At 45.9% G+C, this 14,091-nt stretch overlaps 1 protein-coding gene across 2 annotated transcripts in view; it reads right to left on the bottom strand.

Annotated features, from left to right (window-relative positions):
* Positions 1-9,678, bottom strand: part of Lrrc8c (leucine rich repeat containing 8 VRAC subunit C) — a 90,674-nt gene extending 80,996 nt beyond the window's left edge. The window contains exons 1-2 of one of the 2 annotated variants that reach the window (XM_029545256.1): positions 9,428-9,678; positions 6,911-6,994 (exon numbers count right to left, since the gene is read on the bottom strand). The gene's annotated coding sequence lies outside the window, so the exon portion shown is untranslated. The remainder of the gene's footprint in view (positions 1-6,910; positions 6,995-9,427) is intronic. The other variant, XM_021210519.2, reaches the window with a different exon arrangement.
* Positions 9,679-14,091: the final 4,413 nt, after the last annotated feature.

The following is a 14,091-nucleotide window of genomic DNA, read 5'->3' as shown; positions in this document are numbered from 1 at the left end:
GGAATAGAAACCCTGACTAAGACAGTGAGTGAGTGGGTAAGAAGTTCAAACATCGTAACACAGAAATACAAAAGGATAGATGAAATATCTTTGAGCAATACAATGTGTAAAGAGTGTCTGAAGCAATAAGCTTCATTATACTTTGTCCTTGAATACACACACGCACGCCATAATGCAACCCGTGATTTCATATTCCAACTTAAAAAAATTAACTGAAGATGTAACAAAACCGATCAGGAAAGTTTCAAACTTGATCTGGAACAGAATCTATTTGCAAGGTATTATTTACAATCTCTGAGAAGAAATTAAGACTCCTGATAAAAACGCATAAGAAAAATGCAAATGCTCTCAATGGAGAGCAGAATTGTTCTTGCAAATCTGTTTCCTGGCCACCCATTTAATGCTGTTGGTCAAGGGTCTAGTCAGTAACACAGAACATGGTGGAGAATGGCTTTAATCTCAACATTCTCAGGGAGAGGTATATGGATGTTCAGAAGTTGCAGGTTATCCTGGTCTACATAATGAGTTCCAGGCAAATCAGGACTACAAAGTGAGACCCTGTCTCAAACCAAAAGTTTAGTAATAACCTTGAATCCACATTTTAAAACCAAGTCTTCCATCCATCTCTCCTATCAAGCGTCCCTCCTTACACATGGGAGTTGGGGCTGGGTGCGCTTCTTAAATTATTCTTCTAGCAAGCATTTCCAGAGGTCTGCTAGCTGGTCAGCACCATTGGCTTCTATGTTAACGGCACACTGCCTTTCTCTGCCTTGCGTTGTATCTTTCATTTATTCGTTCTCAGGCATGTGTTGATCACCGCACTGACAACACACACATCCAAGTAAACACCACGTGGACTTACACAGCTTCTTCTCTTCATCATAACAAGTGTGCTTTCCTCCAATTAATTACCTCGCTGTTTGCTTTTGACTATTTTCGTTCACCTCAGTGTTATTTAGCTTACTCTACCCAGCTCATTTCGAATCCTCGAGTTAGCACCAGGCTCTGTCTTCATGGTCTCACACAAGTGGCAGGTGATGCTTTCTAACATGTCGTCCAGAGACTTCATAAAACGCTGAGATCACTAGCATGTCCAAAGCACACCCCCTGCTACTGCAGCCACTTCCTCCAGCCCTGGCCGCTGGAGGAACGATCTGTGTAGCTAGGCATTGGCCAGAAAGCCGAGTGTAATCTGGACAGTGTTTCCTAACATCACTGATATGCACACTGTACTGGCCTTGCTAACATTCAGGGAGGCAGAGTCATTTATCTTTACAATGTTTTCCCAGTGAAGTCATTCTTCGAGGCTCCAAAACAGAAATGACGGACTAAGTAATCTCCAGCCCGTTGTTCCGGAAGTTGGGTGCCCAGCTGTATCTTTCCCACTTACCGAGGCATGCGGATATCTCAACGGGTTTCTGACTTTCATAAACCTCTAAGATATTTTAAAATGACTACTAGTAATTCTTATTGATGTTTTTTGACCAAGTGCATGAGAGAAAAAAAAAGACAAAGTAGAATGGAGTAGTTGGGAAGCAGAAGGGACTGGAGGAGGGAAAGAGGGAGAAGGGAGAGGGGGACAAAAGAGGGTAATGAGTGAACACTATCTAATGTATTATATGCATGTAAGAAATGTCATAAACCAGCACATCATCATGAATAATTATACATGCTAGTGAACACATGAAAATGCACACACGGTACACATGAAAATGCACACACACTACTCTTGGGCTCACAAAGTTCCAGATGCTTGTCTGAGGAGGCAGCTTTTCATTTAGGGCTTCCTTTGAAGTTCTCACATCATGTTCATATGCTTGCTGCTAGTTTACAGTTAAGTTCAATGATTCCTCCTAATTTTCTATTCCACTCAGAGATATTTCCGTACATATATTTGCCTCTGTTAGGAAAGACTGATTTCTTAATGACACTAAATTTCATTACCAGAACTGAAACAGAAGGGTGTTAGTGGGTGACATGTGCATGCCTTTAATCCCAGCAGAACTCTGTGAGTTCAAGACCAGCTTGATCTACACAGCAAGATCCAGGTCAGCCAGGGCTGCACAGCGAGACCCTGTCTGAAGACAAAATAAAAACCTCAGAAGGAGGTAGATAAACTCCCAGCTAGGAGGTAAGAAATATCACCATGTACAGTTACGCCATCAATAGTCCCGAGCCGCGTCCCAGAGACTCTTGAGTGACCAGAAGGAATGGACAAGGCTCTGGCCATCCTGGATGCTTTCTTGTCACCAGACATGGTTTTAGATGTTTGAGGTGGAAAAGTTGGGGGAAAGGGGGGTGCTGTTTGTGGAGATGGTGTGTGCCAGAGCATGCCAACCACCAGATGTGGGGAAACTGCTTGGAAAACACAATCTCCTCACTGCTGCAGAGAACGCACCAGAAGCCCAGGCTTCTGTTCCCCGGGGGACTTGTACAAGAAACCAGGAAGCCAAGAACAACCCTGGAAGCCCCACCCTCCCCAGATATCTGCAGGCCAAAATCTTTTTAATAAGGAACAGTGTGTTGTCATTATGAACAAGTGTAGATTCTTTGATACAGACAAACTTTAACTTATACTCAGTAAACAACTGACAGGTCCCAAGAAGAAATGGCTGGTATCAGAACATCCGTAGCATGGGAAGAACCACTGAAGGGTGTTGACTGTGTGAGAACTGAGGCGGACTTCCCATCAGAAAGCAAAAGCAGAGGAGGGTTTGGGAGAAGAATTTAGGGGATTTAACTTTGCCAGTGTCACGTTTAGGTAATCATCTTAATTCTTTACAAATGAATTCAGTTTAAGACAATGGGCTGGAGAACAAGCTGTTAGTCACAAGCATGATCTGAATTATTACCCAGATAACTGGCACCCAAGGTTTTTGTTTTTGTTTGTTTGTTTTTAAAAACTGGTCGTTGTGTCACAAGCTTGTATTCTTAGCATTGGAGAGGCAGAAACAGGCAGATTCCTGGGGGCTGGCTGGTGAGACAGTCTCGCTGTATCAGATAACCAGGTCCTAGTAAGACACCTTATCTCAAAACCTAAGTCACAGAGATCCAGCTGCCTCTGCCTCCTAAATGCTGGGATTAAAAGGATGTGCGGAGCAATGTACAGGGGACAGTTAATGATGCTAACACAAACCTGGAATTGGGAGTGGCAACAGAGGTACCTGCATGTGTCATTCTTCATAAAGGAGCTATGTCTAGCTAAGTATGCTTCTCCTAACTACAAAATAAAAATATAAGTGTAGAGGATTTTTAAATTAAGATATCATGTACATTTATAAAAACATATTCATATATTGTCTACTCTGTATGCCCTCTAGTTTCAAATGTCTCTTCTATGACTTCTGAATGTAACAAAGAATGAAGACAGGGGTCATCTTGCCCCAGCAAAAACTGCTTGGATTAGAAAGAAGGGGGTGGGGTGGGAAGACAACTTGACCAAGGGCCACAATCCACAGAAACGTGAATGGACCTGGGGTATTAAGCTTTCTCACGTTCGATGGTCTAAGGCAGATTCAGCCTAGCCAGGTTAACGCTCCACATGTTCCACCTAACTGGTTTCTTGGTTTGGGAATAGCTTTCTTTTGCTAGGTCCTTGGAAAAATTCTTTAAAGAATACATAGCAACCCTGGATTGCTCTAAAACACTTCCAGCATCTGAAACATGTCCAATGACTTTCTTAAACTATAAAATATAAGAAAGCTGGGCACAGTGGCTGCATTCAAGGCAGCCATGGCTACACAGAGAAAGTCTCCAATCTCCCTAACAGCTGATTTCTGAATTTTGCTAAACTTTTCTGACCCCGCATTACATTTTTTTTCCCCTACCAACAGCTCTCCGGTAAGACATATCACAGGCTATAGAATCATGCGTGTATCCTTTTAATCCAAGAGCTGGCTAGTGGGGGCTGTGACTCGGTAGGAGTGTGTGATGGACGTAGCCATGTATTTAATTCGGTGTTCTTATACCCCATCCCACCCCCAAACAATACACCAACATCAGAGAATGTTCCTCGATTTCCTTGTAAAGTTTGTGATGAGAAACAGCTCTTCTAAGTAAATGGTCCAGCATGTTTCCATATCTGATAACTAGAAGGGCTTAGTCATTCTCCACTTCTTGACCTTGGGTTCTCACCACAGAGTCCCAACAAACTATCTAAAGGACTTCTCTTGCACCAGCCACGGGGCCTCAGGGTGAGGAGGGGTACTTCCACGTTAGCTGTTCAAGGGCACGTTAGCTTCTCTGCAGCTGCATCCACTTGATCCTAACCCTCCTTTCCCCATGTTTACAGACCAGTAGGCAGGCAGCCTCCGGCACACAGCACTATGTCCGAAGGTCTGAACAACCTCAAACAGCTCCTGGGGTTGGCATACCTTATTCTGTGGTAAAGGCATTCCTAACCAAAGGCAGCCCTCCTGACTATCTGAGGCTAACAGCCCCTGGGCTATCTGAGGCTAACAGCTCCCTGGGCTATCTGATACCTAGGTACTCAACTGGTTTATAATCCAATGATGTTTATTATGTTGCCCCCGGAGCAGTTTATTAATGAAGTGCTCTTTTCTTAGCTGGCATGGGAAGGTCTTTATTTAAGAGCTGTGACCTTCCATAGATGTAAGACTAGCTAAATGAGTAAAGGAAGGTGCTGGGTAGGTGAGTTTATCCCGATCCTCAGACCTTATATGGATGTCAGGTGGATTCTGCAGCCTGCCTGTCATTCCAGAGCTCAGAAGCAGAGAAAGGGCATCCTAGAAGTACACTAGCCAGCTGTACTGAGAGATCCTAGCTCAAGTAAGAGACTCTGCATCAGTGAATAAAATGCAGAGTGTTCAAGGAAGGCTTCCAATATGAACCACCAGCCTTCACAGGAACACACAGACATGTGGGTGTGCATGGACCTCCATAGGGATGCACACACAAGTGGGTGAGCAGCCTCACACACATGAACACACATACATACAGATACATGCCCCACATACACATACACACACACACACACACACACACACAAAGAGAGAGAGAGAGAGAGAGAGAGAGAGAGAGAGAGAGAGAGAGAGAGAGAGAGAAACAAGTGAGGCGCTTGAGATGAATCTTAGGACAAAGGTGACACTAACTATATGGTAAGCGAGTACTGTGGTGTTTTTCTTAGCTGCAGTAGGACTGACTGCTTACAAATACATGACTTGCCTTTCATTTAGGGCATAAGAACCATCAAGGTGCTGTCCTAACTAAGCAAAGAAAAACAAAATAGAAAAAAACGTCTACTACCTCAAATGACTTACTGCCTTCCGTTGTATATCACCCGGAAACATACTATGAACATGAAAACACTAAACATGAAAAAAACTTAAAGCATTAACGTGCTTGTCTGAAGTACAACTGGACTGACAGAAGGGTTTGAGGGAGATTTGGGACCAGAGGGGAGGGGGCATTTAGCTCCTAGCTTTGCCTACGGTTGAGGGTGGGGTGTGTGCTGGGGAGATAACGGCATTGTCACCGGCCTTGAGAGATAAACAAGGTTGAGAGACCTGGAGTGGCAGACACAGGAAAGTCTGTCTGCCAAAGCACACACATTCCAAGCCACTGAAACAGCTCCAGTAAGTTCTTTAAAATGTGTGGCGCAGAACAAAGAAACACTAAAAAAGGTGAGTGCTTGTTTCTAACTCAAGACTTCAGGAAAGGATGTGATTCAAAAGTCAGACATGCTAAAAAAAACATTTAACCCAAGGGTAGCTGGGGGAGGACCGAGCCTATGGCAACACTGTCCTCCGCCCCTCCAGTAAAAGACACCAAAGCTGAAGGCAGAGATCTCAGTCAGCTCCAGACAGGCTATGATGATGGAATCCTCACTGCTCATCTGCTAGGAGAAGGGAGCTGCCTCTACATGCCGAGCTTCATCTAATTCATGCAGTGAGCTAGGCTCTAAAACTCCCGTTACACAAGGAAACCGGACTCAACGTGGCTCAATCACATGGGATCCTTTCAGTGCAGCCAGAACTTGAGAGCAACTACTCTAACCTGAGGCTACACACTGTATATTGTGCCAATTTAAAACAATGAATATATTCTTTTTTTTATTATTTATTTATTTATTTATTATAAGTATACTGTAGCTATCTTCAGACACACCAGAAGTGAACATCAGATCTCATTACAGATGGTTGTGAGCCACCATGTGGTTGCTGGGATTTGAACTCAGGACCTCTGGAAGAGCAGTCAGTGTTCTTAGCCGCTAAGCCATCTCTCCAGTCCATATATTCTTCTATGATATAATTTTATATTTTATTTACTTATTTATTTTTGTGAAAGGCCTTCACTGTGTAGCCCAGACCACCTTGGAACGCGCAATGGCCAGACCATGGTCACCTTACACTGGTAACAATCCTCCTGCCTCTGCCTCCTGAGTGCTGGGATTTCAGGTGTGTCTCACCATGCCTAGTTACCATTTATATTTAAAAGAAATGGAGTCAAAGACACCTCCACAACACCTGCATAGTAACATCAACCTCATTAGTGTAATGTATGTTAACAGATGAACCAAGATTAGAGACACAGCCAACATTTCGGGGATGAGGGAGAAAATCTTGGGAATGTATAGTCCATGAGATACAGTTGCCAAGAACAGCTGATGGGAGAGGACACACTGGTCCTCTAGGTCTTTTCAAATTACTCATTTAGTTGCAATCAGTCAAAAGAACACCAGCTTTGGAAATAGACTGTCCTTACTCAAAATTCAAACTCTGTTGCAGATCAACCAGGGCATGGCAAACTCTGGAGAGGTTACTTTATGCTCTTAATTTCTGTTTTCTTGTGCAGGTGTTATGGTTAGTTTTTTTTTGGGGGGGGAGCCTTTGGATAATGGGGACAAAGGGTAACAGTGAGAATTCAAGAGAACCAGATGTGGTGAACTCACATGTGTACTTCTATCACTCAAGAGGCGAGGCAGGTGGATTGCCGGGACTGTGAGGCAAGACTGGGTGGAAAAGCGAGACTGTGCCTAAAAACAAACAAGGGCAAACAAGATTCACTCAGGATCTTCCAGTGGCATGGCATTTGCCAAGTCAAAAACTCTGAGCCCCATTCTATAAAATGGGTATGGAACCATCTCTATTAGGGTGGGAAGGACACCAGGCCAGCCAGCTTACATAACAGAAATGTTATCAAATCATTAAGACAAGTCTTGCTAAGTAAGTATAACTTTTATTCCATTTCTCTTTTAACTTGGGCTTTATTACCATGCTGCCAATGACTATGGATTAAAGTACTACAGAAGATTTAAAAGTCACTGGCAATCAGAGGTGGCGCACACCTTTAATCTCAGCACTTTGGAGGTAGAAGGAGGCAGATCTCTGAGTTTGAGGATAGCCTGGTCTTACAGACCAAGTTCCAAGACAGCCAGTACCCTGTATCAATCAATCAATCAATCAATCATAATAATTTGATAAAAACTGGGTATTTGGAGTTAAAATATTTCTGACTCTGAATTGTTTTTAAAAAACAAACTTCACATAAGAGACAAGTTGTTCATTTCTGTTAGAGTTCTTACAACTTTTTCTTTACTAAAAGACTCCTCCTAAAAAAAAAAAAAAAAAAAAAAAAAAAAAAACCACTCCCATAAAAAAAAAAAAAAAAAAAAAAAGACAAAAACCACTCCTTGAGAATGTAACTCAGTTGATAGACTGTCTAGCATGAACAAAGCCTTAGATTCAATCCCCAGCACAGAATAAACTGGGCGGTGGTGCTCCAGTAATCCCAGCCCTGTGGAGATCAGAAGCTCAAGGTCTGGGGCCAGCCTAAGCTACACAAGACCAATAAAACAATAAAACAAAAACTCACAATATTTCATCCAAGAGCCTGAAAATCTGAGAAACAGTAGATCAGTGTTGCTAGCACTAGTTCAGGCTGTTTTGCTTATGAGAAATGGTTAATTATGCTTACCACCTTTTATAGACAGTGAGGTGGGGGGCCCTAGCTGCTGTCAGTCTAGAATATAAAAGAGGGAAATGTTTGTACTTGCAAAAACTGCCCCCCCATCTCCCAGTTGGTCTAAGTCATAAGAAATTCAAGTATCATAGACTAGAGATGTGTAAATCTAATCTGATAGCTTTGTCCACATATCTATTGTGGAGTGCAGATTACAAGGACGCTTGGTGGCTTTCTACAATTCATCAGGAAATAGAAGTGTTTATAGAGCTTCGGTGCTGGGAGTGTTGCAGAACTGCATGAAACAAGCGGTTTAAAATTACTCATATTCCCCTGTCACCCAGGTGGCATCTTAATGCCGGTCCACTCTAAATCCTTGTCCAAGCTTCAGCAAAGCACTGCATACTCGGCAGAAATGTGACCGTTAGCTAAGGCCACACTTCTTATGCTACTGCAGTCTGTAGGGGTGAAACAGCACCTCTAAAAGGGTAATAAGGCACGCTGAGCCAAACCCGGGCACTCCCACAAAGATCAATTAGACTTATTTTTCACTTTAAGGAGGATGGGAACCCAAAACTGTTTCCTAACGAATTTGTTGCGAGTTTAAAATACTTAAGGAACTGGAAACTCAGTAAAGTTCTGCCCTCACCCTCTAATAAAACATCCGCATTAAGCATGGGGACTAGATGTGGGCTGAGCCGTTGCAAAGAAAGGTAACTTGAAGGATTTTAAAATAACTGAAATCTGATGTATACAGCCAAGTGTGGGGGGAGGGAAGCATTAGCTGCTGGAAAAAAAAAGAAAGGCTTTGGCGTCTATAGAGCACACCCTAGGGCTCCCAAGGGGCTAACTCCATCCCAAACACCTCTATGCTGGGAACCAGAAAAAAAAAAAAAAATACAAGAGCCTGCTAGGGTCAGTTTGGGATGAAGGCAGAGATCCTGGCCGCAGCTGCTGGCCTAGACACCTGGCCTCCAGGATACCGCGCAGCCCCCTCCCGCCCCTCTGGACTTGCAGGTGAGCGGACTGGTGCTCTTTGGATCCCTGTGGAGACCTTCGATTTCCCCCCTCCTTCCTCAAAAAGTGTAACTTCAGGCATCTTCCAGGGAAGCGAGGGGGTTGGGGAGAAGAGCAGAAAAACCAGGCCCCAGCATCTCCGGGGGTTTTGAAGGTAGGGAAGGAGAATCGCTCGGGCCATCCCTGCAGCGACCGCGTTTTCTCCTAATACGCCCCTCCCCCAGTCCCCAGAACCTGCGGCGGCCCAGGCTGTACAGGGCGCCCGACTGGGGGTCCCTGGCGCGGACGCCAGGGCCCGCGTGGGTTGGGTGGGGTTGGGGTTAGCGGGATCCCCGGACCGCACGCTGGGCAGGCGACCACATTGTGCCTGTCCCAGAGCCCTGGGGAGGCAGGATGGACGCGTCCAGGCTGGGGCGCGCCCAGAGAACCGAGCCTACTGGCAGGGTCCTGGCTGTCCCTCTCCATCCCTCCTCGGGTCCCCAGCACTTACCTCTGGGGGCGAGGGTATCCGCAGAAGGGGGTGCCAGGGCGCGGCGAGCTGTGTCCGGGTTGGGCTCAGCGGCGGCAAGCGACCGCGGCGTCGCTGCTCATGGCTTGTCGCGCCCAGAGTGCTGCGGCCACGGCCGCGGCGGCGCCTCGGTCCTCGTCCTCTTCGCGGGCTCTGAGCCGGGACGCAGCTAACGCCCCAGCTCCGCAGCCCTGTTCCTCCTCCCCGGTGCCTCCCCGCCTGCGAGCGGAGCCGCCTCCAGCGCCGCCCCGCGCGCCGCCTGGCCCGCGGCAGCCAGCGCCGCCCAGCGCCCAGCCCCGGGGTCGCCGCTGGCTGCTGAGCCGCCTCCGCGGTGCCAGCCCCGCTGTGACGCAGGCAGCGGTGCCCGGGAACTTCCTCCTCTGCCGAGACCACCAGGCGTCCAGGGCAGGCGGGCCGGCGCTGGGCGGGCCCCGCGTTCCCCACCGGGAAATCAAGCCTCTCCGCGACTAGATGATTCCGCTGCTCGGAGCTGCCCACCTGGTTGGCACAGCAGGGAAGATCTGTCCTCTGCCTCCTGTGTGCAACCCTAACAACGCCAAAAAGCGGGTGGTTTCTGTGAGCCCGCCATCCGCTCTTACACCGCAGCTCCTCCCTGGGCTAAGTTGAAGCATAGCGGCGGCTGCTAAAAATAGCCCTCCTGGGAACTCCCAGAAGGTCAGGATGGAGATAACCCCTCCTCAGAGAGTAAAAGGTCCAGGAAGCGGGTGGAGAGGGGGCGGTGGTATATATGAGGGGAACAGAAGAGAACGAAAAAGATCCAATGCCCGTAGTTTACAAAGCTTTAAGACCCTGGACAGCCTTAATCCTGGTGACCGGCTGGCGGGAGTCCCGCGTTACTGGACCCTGCAAGATGGGCTTCTGGGCTTTGAGCAGCAGGTGCCATTCCGTATGAAAGCTCCGCCTACGATTTTATGTGGGCAGAGGTGGGGATCGGTGTGTGTGTGTGTGTGTGTGTGTGTGTGCGCGCGCGCGCGCGCGCGCAAAAGAGTTAACAATGTGCCCCAAACCACCTGTTGTTTAGACGATGTAGGGGAGGGATTCTCTCCCACCCACTGATCTGAACCTTGGGTTCCTCTGCCTATCTCTCTGCCCAATTATAGTTTGAAAGCACAAACTAGCATCTTGAAAACTGGCAGCTCCCTAAAAAGAAAATTTGCCTATTGGGGGGAAAAAGTGCAGATAAGATAACTGTAGCAGTCTTCAGAGAGAGAGAGCTTGTTAGTAACCAGCTGGCACCTCAGAGCCCTTGACGGATAAAGAATTACTCTGTCCTGGCAGTCTGGGAGAGACAGAAGAGGACAGAAACGGGCAGCCAGCAGCCATTAACTAGTTTGTGTGCTCCTGCATGGTGAGTTTATAGAAGGCAATCATTTTCCAAGCCATGATAAAAAGTGGGGTATGGGCGGGGTGTGGGGAAGGAGCCTATTCCTCCCCGCCCCCGCACCCCTCCCCCCACCTAACTGTTCTTCCTGCTCACAGAATAAAATATTATACTGCCTCTAATCCCAATGCAGTTGTTGGCTCTGGAAGACAACCTTAAACCCCTTGGGGCCTTAGGGGAATCAGTACTGCATCAGCCTCATTAACCCAGGACAAGCCAACAACCTAGGGTGGGCTGAGGAAGCAGAAGAGGTTTGTGTCTCTGGGGGAAAGACAGAGACCAGTTTTAGTAGTCTGCTTTAAGAAAGGGAGAGGGGTGGGAGAGATCCAAGTACCTTGTAAGGCAGCAGGGAGATACAAAATTACTCCATGAGATAGCTCTAAATTCAAATATTCTACCTGAGGGACTTGGGTGGGGATGTAGCTCAGGGCCAGTGTCTCAAGGCCTTAAGTTTGGATCACCAGAACAGAAAACAAACAAACACCAAGCACAAATCTCAGAAAAGCAACTCCTAAAGTTGAAAGCCTTCCTCGCAGGGTCTTGTTCTCCAAACACCTCCCTGTGGTGCTTCAGCATGCTCTGTTGTCATTAGCATCCTGGCTGAAAGCTGAGGCAGGCCAGCCCACTGCCAAGGGCACAGTAAACCCGAGGTTGTTGGTGAAGGTGCAGCAGGTGTACATCTGCTCTTCCTCTGTAGGTCCGAGGAAGGGCTGCTCCTTTTTACACACCTCTATCAGTAATCTAGGTATAGTGCTTCAAGGTGCTGGGAGAAGTCCATAGACGTGTAAAGTGCCAAGAAAAGGAACCAAGCACTTCATGTTGTAAGCACTCAAAGCGTGAGATCAGTTGCTGAAGTTATTCATCTTTGCTACCTTGAAAAGCAAAATAGACACAGTGTTGAAGTTTGGAAATGAGACTTGCATGCCTCCATCCCAGATCTGATGACCTAAGGGGGTGGGCAGGGCAGTTCTGCAACTGTACACAGGGGGTTGATGATACACGTTAAATATGGAGAGTTACTAGCCTAAGAGCCACAACACCATACTGCTCTGGTCATCTCTCCGTTTTTTGCTAGCTTACAAACACCAAGTCTAGTCTTTTCACTCCAGTTACCTCAACTCACAACCACACACTTAGCAAGCTCCCTATGAAAAAAAATGGGGCAGGTCAGCAATCAGGTAGTCAATGTGTGAACGCTGGGTGCCAGAGGTCTCAGAAAAGCCTAAGGGCTCTTTCCTTGACTCTCCAGTGTTCACAAGTTATGGACGAGAGAATCTGGCAAACACATGAAGTCAGAAGTCTCCATCTTCAAACTGCGATTTGAGTTCAGGGAGAGAAGAGGCTGCTGCTGGCCAATTAACTTGGGCTTCTATCTTGTGTTTTTGTCTTATGTGCACTTCTCCAGCCTCTGCCTTCTACTCTGAACTAGGGAGAGAACTCGTGGCCTCATTTTCAGCAAGTCCTCTATCCTGGAGCAATTTGACATTTTATTTGAGCTTCTAGATTAAAGCTCTATGTCTAAACTTTCCACAGATACAAGTTAACTGCAGACTGTAATAGAGAGTGGAATGGATATTTCTGGACTGGACAAGGCTAAGGTCCAGGGTAAGGAACTGTACACATCTGGGCTCAATTTCTGTGTGGCTAGCTATGTGGTCCTTAGCTTCTTCACCTTTGAACTTTAGCTCTTTCCCAGACCATTTTTTAGGGGTACCATGAGGTTAGGGGTGTCTCTTGTAGATGGTGTGGAAATGGCAATGTTGTTGCATTGTCTTATTAAGTGGCAATGTTGTTGCATTGTTTTATTATTGTGTGTGTGTGTGGGGGGGAATTCCTAAACTGTCACTGTTCTTCGAAGGCATAATTAATCACTTCTGTCAGGTGCTGGCACCTTCCTGGAAAAATGTATTTCTTCTTTGTCTTCTCAGAGCTTTTAGCTTTTCATATCTGCTTCACCATCAAGTCTAGGACTGTATCCTGTGCAGGGACTATCTTTATCTTTGTGTCTGTAATCAATACCTAGCCCAGGACCTTCTGTGAAATCCTACTGTGGTTTCCAATTTAAATTTATACAAATTCTTTCAGTATAACTCCTATTATAGGCTCTGAAGTCAAAATCCTGTAGCCAGTAAAGAATTTATACTTAATAACTACATATGAAAGTGCCATAAATTTACTTTAAAATTTTAAAATAGTTACACTAAAATTAAGTATTTTATACAGGTATGGCTATAACATCTGATTTTTTTTTCAATGCTGAAATTACTCTTTAGGGTGACCTGCTATTCTTTTTTGTCTTGCTTTTAATGTCAGTTAATCCTGTCTGGTAATAACGAAAGTAAAGTTTTAAGCTCTCAGTCAAAACCACCAGCAGGGTTTTACTCATTCTCTCTGCCGCCTTTTCCGGTTAGAGAAAGCATCTGAGAAGGAACTGCACTAATAGAAATCATCCGCATTTATGTTTCAGTTAACATTCCTGCAACCTCGAGCCCTGAGCTGCAGGATAAAACTCTACCTGGAGCTACAGCTTTGAAATCCCTGACTTTACACCATCAAAACCACTAAAACAGCAGGAAGAAAAGGAAGTTCCCTGAGAGGTCATGTGGTGATGGCAGCTGAATGTGCAACAGACAAATGATCTAAAAGTAATGGGTCCAATGACCTAAAAATAGAGACTTTAAAACTTTAGATCCAGGGCAGGAGACTGCTCAGATGGTAAAAGCCTGCTCAAGCCTGGTAACCTAAGCTGGGTCCCTGAAACCCACAGTGTATATAACTACACACACACACACCTACACACACACACACACACACACACACACACACACCTACACACACACCTACAGACACTCACACACCCATACATAAACCTACACACACACACCTACATACACACCTACACACACACACCAAGACACACACACTCACACCTACACACACACACACACACATGTGCACATGCACACATACACACACACCACATACACATACAGACTCACACAGCACAATACTACATACATACACATACATACCATACATACACACACACTATATACTGTACATACACACACACCACACATGTACAGACACACAGCACATATACTACATACATATGCATTTACATCATACATACTTACATACATGCATACACATATAGACACACCACATATGCCACACCCACTCTAGTGGTGATTCACAACAGGCCTGAAAACCTGGAACGAGTCCTGAGGAAAAGAATCTCAAG

The sequence above is a fragment of the Mus pahari genome, chromosome 13 (assembly GCF_900095145.1).
Source record: "Mus pahari chromosome 13, PAHARI_EIJ_v1.1, whole genome shotgun sequence".
In the NCBI taxonomy this organism is placed as follows: domain Eukaryota; kingdom Metazoa; phylum Chordata; class Mammalia; order Rodentia; family Muridae; genus Mus; species Mus pahari.
Note: the sequence above shows the minus strand (reverse complement) of the source record. Positions and strands in the feature narration are given on the sequence as shown.